Raw genomic sequence first — 13,031 nt, 5'->3', positions numbered from 1 at the left:
TGGACTTGTTGCATCTTCTAAGTGTCCTGCCAATGAAACGCAACCTTTGGCTCGCCTTCCCAACAATATTATCTATGTGGTCTTTCCAACTGAAGTTGTTCGTAATTTTAACACCCAGGTACTTAGTTTAATTGACAGCCTTGAGAATAGTACTATTTATCGAGTAATCGAATTCCAACGGATTTCTTTTGGAACTCATGTGGATCACCTCACACTTTTCGTTATTTAGCGTAAACTGCCACCTGCCACACGATACAGCAATCTTTTCTAAATCGCTTTGCAACTGATACTGGTCTTCGGATGACCTTACTAGACGGTAAATTACAGCATCATCTGCGAACAACCTAAGAGAACTGCTCAGATTGTCACCCAGGTCATTTATATAGATCAGGAACAGCAGAGATCCCAAGACGCTGCCCTGGGGAACACCTGATATCACTTCAGTTTTACTCGATGATTTTCCGTCTATTACTACCAAGTGCGACCTTCCTGACAGGAAATTACGAATCCAGTCGCACAACTGAGACGATACCCCATAGGCCCGCAGCTTGATTAGAAGTCGCTTGTGAGGAACGGTGTCAAAAGCTTTCCGGAAATCTAGAAATACGGAATCAACTTGAGATCCCCTGTCGATAGCGGCCATTACTTCGTGCGAATAAAGAGCTAGCTGCGTTGCACAAGAACGATGTTTTCTGAAACCATGCTGATTACGTATCAATAGATCGTTCCCTTCGAGGTGATTCATAATGTTTGAATACAGTATATGCTCCAAAACCCTACTGCAAATCGACGTCAATGATATAGGTCTGTAGTTAGATGGATTACTCCTACTACCCTTCTTAAACACTGGTGCGAGCGGTTGTATATGATTGCTAAGTAGGGAGCTATTGTATCAGCGTAATCTGAAAGGAACCTAATCGGTATACAATCTGGACCTGAAGACTTGCCCGTATCAAGCGCTTTGAGTTGCTTCGCAATCCCTAAGGTATCTACTTCTAAGAAACTCATGCTAGCAGCTGTTCGTGTTTCAAATTCTGGAATATTCCATTCGTCTTCCCTGGTGAAGGAATTTCGGAAAACTGCGTTCAATAACTCCGCTTTAGCGGCGCAGTCGTCGGTAACAGTACCATCGGCACTGCGCAGGGAAGGTATTGACTGCGTCTTGCCGCTTGTGTACTTTACATACGACCAGCCATGCGATTAAAGGCGCTGCAGTCTGGAACCGCAAGACCGCTACGGTCGCAGGTTCGAATCCTGCCTCGGGCATGGATGTTTGTGATGTCCTTAGGTTAGTTAGGTTTAACTAGTTCTAAGTTCTAGGGGACTAATGACCTCAGCAGTTGAGTCCCAGAGTGCTCAGAGCCATTTGAGCCATACGACCAGAATTTCTTCGGATTTTCTACCAAATTTCGAGACAATGTTTCGTTGTGGAACCTATTAAAGGCATCTCGCATTGATGTCCGTGCCAAATTTCGTGCGTCTGTAAATTTTAGCCAATCTTCGGGATTTCGCGTTCTTCCGAACTTCGCATGCTTTTTCCGTTGCCTCTGCAACAGCGTTCTGACCAGTTTTGTGTACCACGGGGGATCAATTCCATCTCTTACCAATTTATGAGGTATGAATCTCTCAATTGCTGTTGCTACTATATCTTTGAATTTGAGCCACATCTCTTCTACATTTGCATAGTCAGTTCGGAAGGAATGGAAGGCTTCTAGTGACACTTTATCCGCTTTTTTAAATAAAAATATTTTGCGTTTGTTTCTGGTGGATTTGGAAGAAACGGTATTGAGCCTAGCTACAACGACCTTGTGATCACTAATCCCTGTATCAGTTATGATGCTCTCTATCAGCTCTGGATTGTTTGTGGCTAAGAGGTCAAGTGTGTTTTCGCAACCATTTACAATTCGCGTGGGTTCGTGGACTAACTGCCCGAAATAATTTTCGTAGAAAGCATTTAGGACAATCTCGGAAGATTTTTTCTGCCTACCACCGGTTTTGAACAAGTATTTTTGCCAACATATCGAGGAAAGGTTGAAGTCCCCACCAACTATAACCGTATGAGTGGGGTATTTATTTGTTACGAGACTCAAATTTTCTCTGAACTGTTCAGCAACTATATCATCGGAGTCTGGGGGTCGGTAGAAGGAGCCAATTATTTACTTAGTTCGGCTGTTAAGTATAACCTCCACCCATTCCAATTCCCACGGAGTAGCTACTTCGACTTCACTACAAGATAAACCACTACTGACAGACCCAAAACTCCGCCACCAATTCTGCCTAATCTATCTTTCCTGAACACCGTCTGAGACTTCGTAAAAATTTCTGCAGAACTTATTTCAGGCGTTAGCCAGCTTTCTGTACCTATAACGATTTCAGCTTCTGTACTTTCTATTAGCGCTTGAAGCTCAGGGACTTTCCCAGAACAACTACAACAATTTACAACTACAATTCCGACTGTTCCTTGATCCAAGCACGTCCTGTATTTGCCATGCACCCTTTGAGATTCCAGCCCACCCCGTACTTTCCCGAGGCCTTCTAACCCAAAAAACCGTCCAGTCCACGCCTCCGCTACCCGTGTAGCCGCCAGTTGAGTGTAGTGAACTCCTGACCTATTCAGCGGAACCCGAAACCCCACCTCCCCATGGCGCAAGTCAAGGAATCTGCAGCCAACACGGTCGCAAAACCGTCTGAGCCTCTGATTCAGACCTCCACCCTGCTCTGCACCAAAGTTCCGCAGTCGGTTCTGTCAACGATGCAGCAGATGGTGAGCTCTGCCTTCATCTCGTAAGCAAGACCGGCAGCCTTCACCAAATCAGATAGCCGCTGGAATCCAGAGAGAATTTCCTCAGATCCAAAGCGACACACGTCATTAGTGCCGACATGTACCACCACCTGCAGCTGGCTGCACCCTGTGCTCTTCATGGCATCCGGAAGGACCCTTTCCACATCAGGAATGACTCCACCCGGAATGCACACGGAGTGCTCACTGGATTTCTTCCCCTCCTTAGCCGCCATATCCCTAAGGGGCCCCATTACGCGCCTAACATTGGAGCTCCCAACTACCAATAAGCCCACCCTCTGTGATTGCCCGGACCTTGAAGGCTGAGAATCATCCTCTGAAACAGGGCAGGCAGCTACATCTGGCTCAGCCACAGACAGTGCCTGAAACCTGTTTTTCAGACGCACAGGGGAGGCTTTCTGATCAGCCTCCGGGGACGTCTTTCGCTGCCTGCCACGCCTTGGAACGACCTCCCAATCAACCACAGGCGAGGGATCAGCCCCACTGCGGGCAGCAACCGGGGCAACCACAGCGGCAGACCGATCTGGGGACAGACGGTACGAGGACAATATAACTACCTGCGTAACAGCATGTTGATCCACATTCAGAAATCAATAAAGCAGTGATTTTGCGTAACATGGATTCGACGAGTCCTTATTAGGCTTCTTAAGTTATGTAATACAGGATATCTACGAACAGGTCACGCAGTTCGTGTAAACTACGGACTAGTGGTGTCTGGGCGCGGAACTGGTACGCTATAGCGTATCTCTGCCTCAGATCATGCAAATTTGGTGGCCAAGACACGAACGTGATTTCACTAGCATGCTCCTCAGAAATATTCTGATATTACGACACAGATATGTTCTGCTGGAAAATGCAACAGCTTTTGAGACTGACATCGAGCATGAAGACAAGTAGGTAGTCTGCAATAATGTTCACGTAATCCACAGAAAAAAGTGGTTCATCCGGCCAGGCGACAAGTTTCTACTTGACCATGGTCCGACCACAACAATCCTGTGACCAACGCAATCGTAATTGATTGTGTCATTGGGTCTTCTGCGAAATTCTATTTTAAGCAGTAGTCAATGAGCGGTGTGCTCCGGAACACCTGCAGCTGCATCAGCTGTCGTCAGATCACCGCATATTCGTTTTATAGAGCGGGCCAGCCGGTGATCTCCATGTTTCCTGGCTAGGTGTTGGACGCTCAACAACTTGTCGCATATTCATGGTTTCACCGTCCTTCAAAAACTTTCCATAGGTGCCTGCGACAGTAGCGCACGCACAGTCGACCAGCTTCGCCGTTTCTGAGATGCGCGTTCCCAGGGCTCCGGGAAATATCGCTCTGCCTTTTTTCAGAGTCGCTTGTGTCAGTGAATTTTGCTACCTTCGGGTCGTATCGTCGGTAGAATATCCTCTTCGTCTCTGCTCTATTGACGTACTTCCATTGTAATGTCACGTGACTCAACGTCAGCAGGCAGCATTCATCAGCGTGGGGGGCAGTGATCATAATATTATGGCTCATAAGTTTAAGTACACTCCTGGAAATTGAAATAAGAACACCGTGAATTCATTGTCCCAGGAAGGGGAAACTTTATTGACACATTCCTGGGGTCAGATACATCACATGATCACAATGACAGAACCACAGGCACATAGACACAGGCAACAGAGCATGCACAATGTCGGCACTAGTACAGTGTATATCCACCTTTCGCAGCAATGCAGGCTGCTATTCTCCCATGGAGACGATCGTAGAGATGCTGGATGTAGTCCTGTGGAACGGCTTGCCATGCCATTTCCACCTGGCGCCTCAGTTGGACCAGCGTTCGTGCTGGACGTGCAGACCGCGTGAGACGACGCTTCATCCAGTCCCAAACATGCTCAATGGGGGACAGATCCGGAGATCTTGCTGGCCAGGGTAGTTGACTTACACATTCTAGAGCACGTTGGGTGGCACGGGATACATGCGGACGTGCATTGTCCTGTTGGAACAGCAAGTTCCCTTGCCGGTCTAGGAATGGTAGAACGATGGCTTCGATGACGGTTTGGATGTACCGTGCACTATTCAGTGTCCCCTCGACGATCACCAGTGGTGTACGGCCAGTGTAGGAGATCGCTCCCCACACCATGATGCCGGGTGTTGGCCCTGTGTGCCTCGGTCGTATGCAGTCCTGATTGTGGCGCTCACCTGCACGGCGCCAAACACGCATACGACCATCATTGGCACCAAGGCAGAAGCGACTCTCATCGCTGAAGACGACACGTCTCCATTCGTCCCTCCATTCACGCCTGTCGCGACACCACTGGAGGCGGGCTGCACGATGTTGGGGCGTGAGCGGAAGACGGCCTAACGGTGTGCGGGACCGTAGCCCAGCTTCATGGAGACGGTTGCGAATGGTCCTCGCCGATACCCCAGGAGCAACAGTGTCCCTAATTTGCTGGGAAGTGGCGGTGCGGTCCCCTACGGCACTGCGTAGGATCCTACGGTCTTGGCGTGCATCCGTGCGTCGCTGCGGTCCGGTCCCAGGTCGACGGGCACGTGCACCTTCCGCCGACCACTGGCGACAACATCGATGTACTGTGGAGACCTCACGCCCCACGTGTTGAGCAATTCGGCGGTACGTCCACCCGGCCTCCCGCATGCCCACTATACGCCCTCGCTCAAAGTCCGTCAACTGCACATACGGTTCACGTCCACGCTGTCGCGGCATGCTACCAGTGTTAAAGACTGCGATGGAGCTCCGTATGCCACGGCAAACTGGCTGACACTGACGGCGGCGGTGCACAAATGCTGCGCAGCTAGCGCCATTCGACGGCCAACACCGCGGTTCCTGGTGTGTCCGCTGTGCCGTGCGTGTGATCATTGCTTGTACAGCCCTCTCGCAGTGTCCGGAGCAAGTATGGTGGGTCTGACACACCGGTGTCAATGTGTTCTTTTTTCCATTTCCAGGAGTGTATTTACGTCACATACAGACTAATAATTATGTTAGCAGCCGTTTGTTTTTAGGACGGTTAGTTGCTACATGTACATGTGGTACATGGGTAGAAGGCCAGGTTTTTAAGTGTGGAAGCATATACACAGAACGGGTAGTCTCTACTGTGAGGTGTCGTTCACTTAAATACCCATGTATGACCATGTAGTAGGTTCGACGTGTTCTTGGGAAGACCATTCGACGCAGGGAAAAACCAATACGATGTGTGTTCCTACTAAAGTACCTCACGTACAAATATCTGCTCTTACACCCGAGGAAGCCATCTGCTTATTAACTTTTATCGGAACGAGTTCTCTTAAATATGAGAACAAAGCTTTCTGATTCTTGTGGATTCTCCAGTTGGTGACCATTTAACATTTATGTAATTCTCCCACAAACCTGTCACTAAGATCGCAGTTATTGGTAGAATATTCTTCATTCTTCCATTAATCCATCTTAGTCATGTTTCCAGACCAATGAACATTATTCAGTACTTGATTGATCGAGGATTTTGCAAGTGAGTGAATTACACGTTCTCTGCATTCCCCAAATTAAAAGGAAACTTCCATGTTTTTCTCTCATAACTTGATTATATAATCGTATATGCCTGTCGTTTGTGAATATTGCAGAGATTAGCTTCTGAACGTGTTGTCAAATCAACTTTTTTTTCTCCATTTAAGTAGATTACGTTGGTGATGGCCTTCATCACCCATTTCTCGTACATGGAGGAATTAAAGCTTTCTGTAGATATTTTCGTGCATTATGAGTTTGTGATACGCATGGATGCTGTGGTTATAAGTTTTTTTATGTCACATCGAGTATAGGTTTAAGTGTCAGGAAGTCGTTTCTGAAAGTATTTGTATGGAGTGTAGCCATCTATGGAAGTGACACATGGACGATAAATAGTTTGGACAAGAGGAGAACAGAAGCTTTCGAAATGTGGTGCTACAGAAGAATGCTGAAGATTAGATGGGTAGATCACATAACTAATGAGGCAGTATTGAATAGAATTGGGGAGAAGAGAAGTTTGTGGCACAACTTGACTAGAAGAAGGGATCGGTTGCTAGGACATGTTCTGAGGCATCAAGGGATCACCAGTTTAGTATTGAAGGGCAGCGTAGAGGGAGATCAAGAGATGAATACACTAAGCAGATTCAGAAGGATGTAGGTTGCAGTAGGTACTGGATGAAGAAGCTTGTACAGGATAGGGTAGCATGGAGAGCTGCATGAAACCAGTCTCAGGACTGAAGACCACAACAACAACAACAACAACAACATGTCACCTAACCACTTCCTTACTGTGATCTTAGAGATCTATTTTCCTTGGATTCCACCATCTTCGCAGAGGGATATGAATTATATGTACTTTCTTCTTCTCTTTTCATTTCGACTTATGAATATCATGGCTAGCCTATTTCGTGTTCGATAAACGACATTATTTGCACATATAGACAAGGCTGCTTGCATTTATCACTCTTATTTTTCCGGACTATTACCGAACTCTCATCTCGAGCGGTCCATAGAAGACAAATAGTAGCATAATGTACAGTATAATATTGTATTCAATACACTATATGTGCCAACGGCCTTGCCGCATTGGTAACACCGGTTCCAGTCAGATCACCGAAGTTAAGCGCTGTCGGGCTGGGCTAGCACTTGGATGGGTAACCATCCGGTCTGCCGACCGCTGTTGGCAAGCAGGGTTCACTCAGCCCTTGGGAGGCAAACTGAGGAGCTACTTGATTGAGACGTAGCGGCTCCGGTCTCGTAAACTGACATTCGGCCGGGAGAGCGGTGTGCTGACCACATGCCCCTCCACATCCGCATCCAGTGACTCCTGTGGTCTGAGAATGACACAGCGGCCGGTAGGTACCACTGCGCCTTCCAAGGCCTGTTCGGACGGAGTTTAGTATAGACTGTATGTTATGACGTTGAAATGTGTTTATAATTTTGCGTATTGGGTCTTAGAGTACCTAGTATTTCCTCCTGTTTTAGTTTTACGTCTTCATAGAATTTTTTGCAGGTTTTTACGAAGAGTATTTTATCGATTGTATGAAGGCTGCAAGACACCAAGAATACAAAATATAAATTGCGTTTTCATTTGCAGATTGTAATGACGTAAGAGGAACGATACAAAATTATGTATACGTACATTTAAGTTGAAAAGGGAATTGGAGCTATTTATTTTCAGATTATGTTCGTCTGTTTTTCAACGAGAAGTGAGGATCTAAATGAGTGGAAAAGGAAGTGTTATCAGCACGCAATTTTAAAGTTTTTAAAAACTGTTGAATCAAGAGGTACTCTTGACGAATGTGCCGATTTTTCATCATTCAAAATGCAACTTTCTGTTTATTTTTTTCTTTGTTTGGAAACACAGGCTAGTAATATCTGCATATCAATTTGGTACGGTGTAGGTGAGTAACTGCCATTACGATTTGTCATATAGACCAAAACCAATCTGTCTTTTAAATTGAATGTTTTATTTAGCTGTACCATACATGCTTCGCCTTTACATGCTAGGCTTTACCAATGTGTTCTTGAATGCAGCCCTACAGCATGTGCACGAGAGTTCGTCCAGTGTACTAGAGTCTAGGCTATGCGCAGTCGAACGCTAAATGTCCTTAGCAATTGAAAACCTGTACTGTGGGCACCTATTACATACAGAATAACACACAGAAATGAATACCACTGATGATGCCTACCGTGAACTGATGAATCATGTTTAGTACACACGAATAAAACATTCTGTTCCTTCCTTCTATGTGTGATAAAGAATAACTAAAATAGCAACTGAGGAACAATGCTGCAAACATTAACAATAACTTTAGTTAGTGTTAAAGTATGGAATTTTTTATTTCTTGGATTATAGGATGAGTGCGCCACTTGTACTCTCGTGTTCATTTATGTCCTACACATAGATTCATTGTTGTCTGCAACGTTAATGAAATTTTCACCAACAGATTCGATGTCTTTTATGCTAAATTGTGCTATGCTATGTTACATGTTTTGATTATAATTTGTTTTATTACTATGCTAATTACAATTGAGACTTGCTTTCAGACTTATCCTATTGAACACCTGCAGCTGCATCAGCATTGTATTGTATCGTCAGATCACCGCATATTTGTTTTATAGAGCTGGCCAGCCAATGATCTCGTGTTTTCTGGCAAGGTGTTGGACGCTCAACTTAAATTTCATCTGCAGTAGACGCATGTGCACTGGTGTCCAGAATTATGGAAAAAACGGTATTCCCCCATCCTGTGTCTAAATCATGATATAATCATACCAATTGTCAACAGATGTCCGTAGAATCGTTTTCTGTACGGAAGATGGCATTCCGGTCAACGGACAACCGCGCCAGTGATGACGTCAGGGCACCCATTAACCGGGGTAGTATTTGTCGGGTAGTCCCACATCGGGTAGTCTCAGACAGTGCAGTATGGCACAGAGAAGATGCCTTCCAGTTGTAATGTTGTAACTTTATTTTGCTATGTAAGCGGTACCGCTAGCCAATAAAAGCGGGTTAAAAGCTGTGAGCTGTCTGGGGAAGTTAACCTTGCATTATTGAGCAACTGTTTCACCAGGTATCTAGTCTAGGTTTACTAAATTCCCAAACAGACTAACATTAATTATAATCTTTTAATAGTCATACAACAACCGGTAATATATATACATATATATATATATATATATATATATATATATATATATATATATATATATATATATATAAAAGAATTTAAATAAAATGAAAGAAATCAGTTTATATTTGGAAATTTATTTTTAAGATTGATCATTGAAATTTCAGCATATTAAACTTTATTCCTAACTAAACTGGTGCCTTATTTAGGATTGTGAAAATGTGAGATTGCAATCTTACGGAACACATCAAATATGGAGCCAAGATTGGGAGACTGCATACAACACTGCATTCATAAAACAACACACAAAGAATGTTGAAACGTATGCAAGAGAAAGTTAACCACTACCAACAGATTCAAATTTTCACCCAAAGAAATTACGTTCGTAGCACAATCCTGTCCGTCATGTAATTACCACACACTGGTATACTAAATTCATACTAACTCTATGTGAAATCTTCCCAAAAAGAATAGCTGAGGGCTACTTTGATGATTACACCACTTGCTTCACGTGGTCAACTTGGTTTACACAAAGCGTATAACTCCACAATAATTTAGATAATTAAAATAAATTAGATCGAAAAGCAATTTACAAAAGAAAAACCTCGAACTGGTTACTAACGTCTTACCATTAACCTGATGGGTCAAACAGTTATATAAGCACGTGGTACTGGTCTCGCAAAGTACACCCCACGTGGGTTGAACATAAAGAAAAGTTGCTATATTAAAAATATTGTGGAGATGAGACGTTATAATCACACAAGCATTCACATTTAAGATTGATCTTAGTTAGAGTTACTGATCAACACGTGGTTCCACTTTACTCATAAAGTAGTGACAAAGCAACTACCGGAAAATAATCTGAACTTCACACGAGAATTACACTGCGCTGCAATTTAAGATAACACTAGATATTTTAGAGCTAACCTGAAATAAAGGTGATTAAATTTTCAGTTAGGCTGAACTTAAGAAATCCATTGTCCTACGGACTTAGCAGACACGCGCTTAGCCGGAGATCTTACCACTTCAGACGCTCGCCACGGACAGACTGACCTGCGCTACTACCGAGCGTGCTTCCTGAGGGTGGCTCACAAATACAAACGGAAGTGGCCAGAGGGGCAGCTTCCTATACCAACATGACAACGGACGGACAGGACCAAACTAAGGATAGAAACCTCTTTGCTTTTAGAAAGCGTAGCTACCTGTTCCGACGTTGGTCCTACTGTTCTCTAGCAGACAGCCTTGTCTGCTACCCTCAAGCATGCAACTAGAAATACGTTTGCTCACTCATCCTCTCACACAGAAGGGAAGGGGGATGACAGTATCTTATCATACACAGTATATAAAAGAAAGCGGATGTAGGTTCCGTATGAGACTGTGTGACATGAATTGCATATAAACTGTGTTTTAAAGTGTAGTAGTGTGACAGATCGTTCTTGTTTATGTGTAAAAGTAAACGTTCCACTACTCAGTCTCCTCCCAGATAGTCAGAAACGCCACAGTAAATTTAGAAGAGGAATTTATGCCGTAATGACAACAGATTTAAGAAATTAAACATGAAAGGAATCCAACAGAGACCTTTCACAGTCTCTCTGCAATGGAGAGCCATAGGAAGAATGGAAGCACGACAGCCGCAAACTGATGTGGCCCTGCGGCTTAATGTGAATCGTTCTGTTCTCTCTCGGATGGGGCGACAGTTTGTAGAGACCGTAACTGTATCCCAAAGACCCGGGAAGGGCCGCCCACGTGTGACATCACAAAGACAGGACCTTTATTTGGCTGTAAGGGCACGACGCTAGCGGCTTAGTGTTGCACGGCAACTGGCATCTGACCTCGCAGCACCCACTGGACGCGTTGTATCGAGGCGAACGGTGTACAGAAGGCTTCGGCAGAGTGGCCTTTACTGTCGGAGACCTGCTGTGTGACTCTACCTCTGTCGCATCTTCACACAAAGGAGCGTCTACAATGGGGTCGCCAACATGCCACCTAGAAGATTGAACAGTGTGCCAATGTTCTTTTCACAGATGAGTCCCGATCTGGTGTGGAGAGTGATTCTCGACGGATTCGCCTCTGGAGGGAACGTGGAACACGATTTCGCGACCCAAACATTATGGAAACCGACCGATATCGAGGATTATTCCTAATAATGTGGGCAGGGATTATGCTGACCACTCGAACAGCTTTTCATGAAATTGTATGGATGAATCGGCAAGATTTATCTTCTGTCAGGTATCGTGACGAGATCCTGAGACTTCATGTGCGATTGCTGCGAGTTGCTGTGGGAACAGACGTCGAACTGATGGACAATAATGCTCGACATCACAGCGCACGGGTGGTCGATGTTTTCTTGGAAACGAAATATACTGTGTGGGCTGCTCTCTCTCCCGTTTTGAATTTCATAGAGCATGTCTGGGATGCACTAGAGAGACGGGTTGCATCACGTCAGCGTAAATCAACACTTTCCAAGACTTGCGAGCAACTCTGCAAGAAGAATGGACGTTATTGTCTCAATATGAGAACTGTGACAGCATTCACTCCATGTACCGTCGTTGGCTGGCCTGTGATGCTGAAAGAGATGGTCACAGCCCCTACTGAGCACATTAATCAGTTGTCAGAATGGGTGTGCAAATCCGTTAAGTTGAAAAAACGAAGAACGTTTTTGTCAATCTTTATGCATGTTGCAGTTGTTTACGTTCAGTATTCTTTACATTGTTTCTACCTTACTATCACCTGTATATGTTGTTTCGTTACAAAATAAACGCAACCTTGCCAAATTTCTGTACTATTTGTCAGGTGTTCGAGGAGAGCTCTAGTGATCGTCTTCAACACGTGGTGAAACCAAATCCAGATGATGTGGGGTTGGGCCGACGTTACGTATGTCGGATGTCGTAGGCTGGGCAGACTGGTAAAACAAGACAGGCGGCGAACTGTTGCGGAAGTAACATCAGACTTTAATGTTGGACAGAGTACAAGTGTGTCTGAACACACAGTGCTGCGAACACACTTAACGATGGACCGCCGCAGCTGACGACTTTTGCATGCGGCAACGTTAACACCACGACATCTGCAACTGCAACTGAAATGGGCACCTGACCATCGACACTAGATTTTGGCGCAATGGCAGAGCGTTGCTTGGTGTGATGGATCCCAATCCCTTCTTCATCATACCGATGGTGGAGTGCGAATCCGTCGTCTTCCTGGGGAACAGCTCCCTGACATCTGCACTGAGGTACAGTGAGAAACTGGCGGCGGCTCCATTGTGGTCTGGTGAACATTTCCACACATTCACTTGGGTACCCATGAGTTCTGTGGAGCTCGTGCAAGGCACCGTGACGGCCAAAGAGTATCGTACACTAGTTGCACACCATGTGAACCTTGGATTTAATTTCAAATAATATTCTTAAAAATTTATTTTATTTACTAGCGATTCATCAAGAACATTAACACATTTAATCACACTATGTGAGCGTGGAAGTAGTTGCCACGGAGTAACTGATGAAATCATAATCAAATTGATTTAACGAATGGGAATGTATTCCTAAAAACGTTTTTTTTAAGAAACAGATTTAAAATTATAAGCAGAAAGCATCCTCTAAATGTCATGTTACAATTTATTCAGAGGCATAAAAAAACAAATTT

The sequence above is a fragment of the Schistocerca nitens genome, chromosome 5 (genome assembly GCF_023898315.1).
Source record: "Schistocerca nitens isolate TAMUIC-IGC-003100 chromosome 5, iqSchNite1.1, whole genome shotgun sequence".
NCBI lineage: Eukaryota > Metazoa > Arthropoda > Insecta > Orthoptera > Acrididae > Schistocerca > Schistocerca nitens.
Note: the sequence above shows the minus strand (reverse complement) of the source record.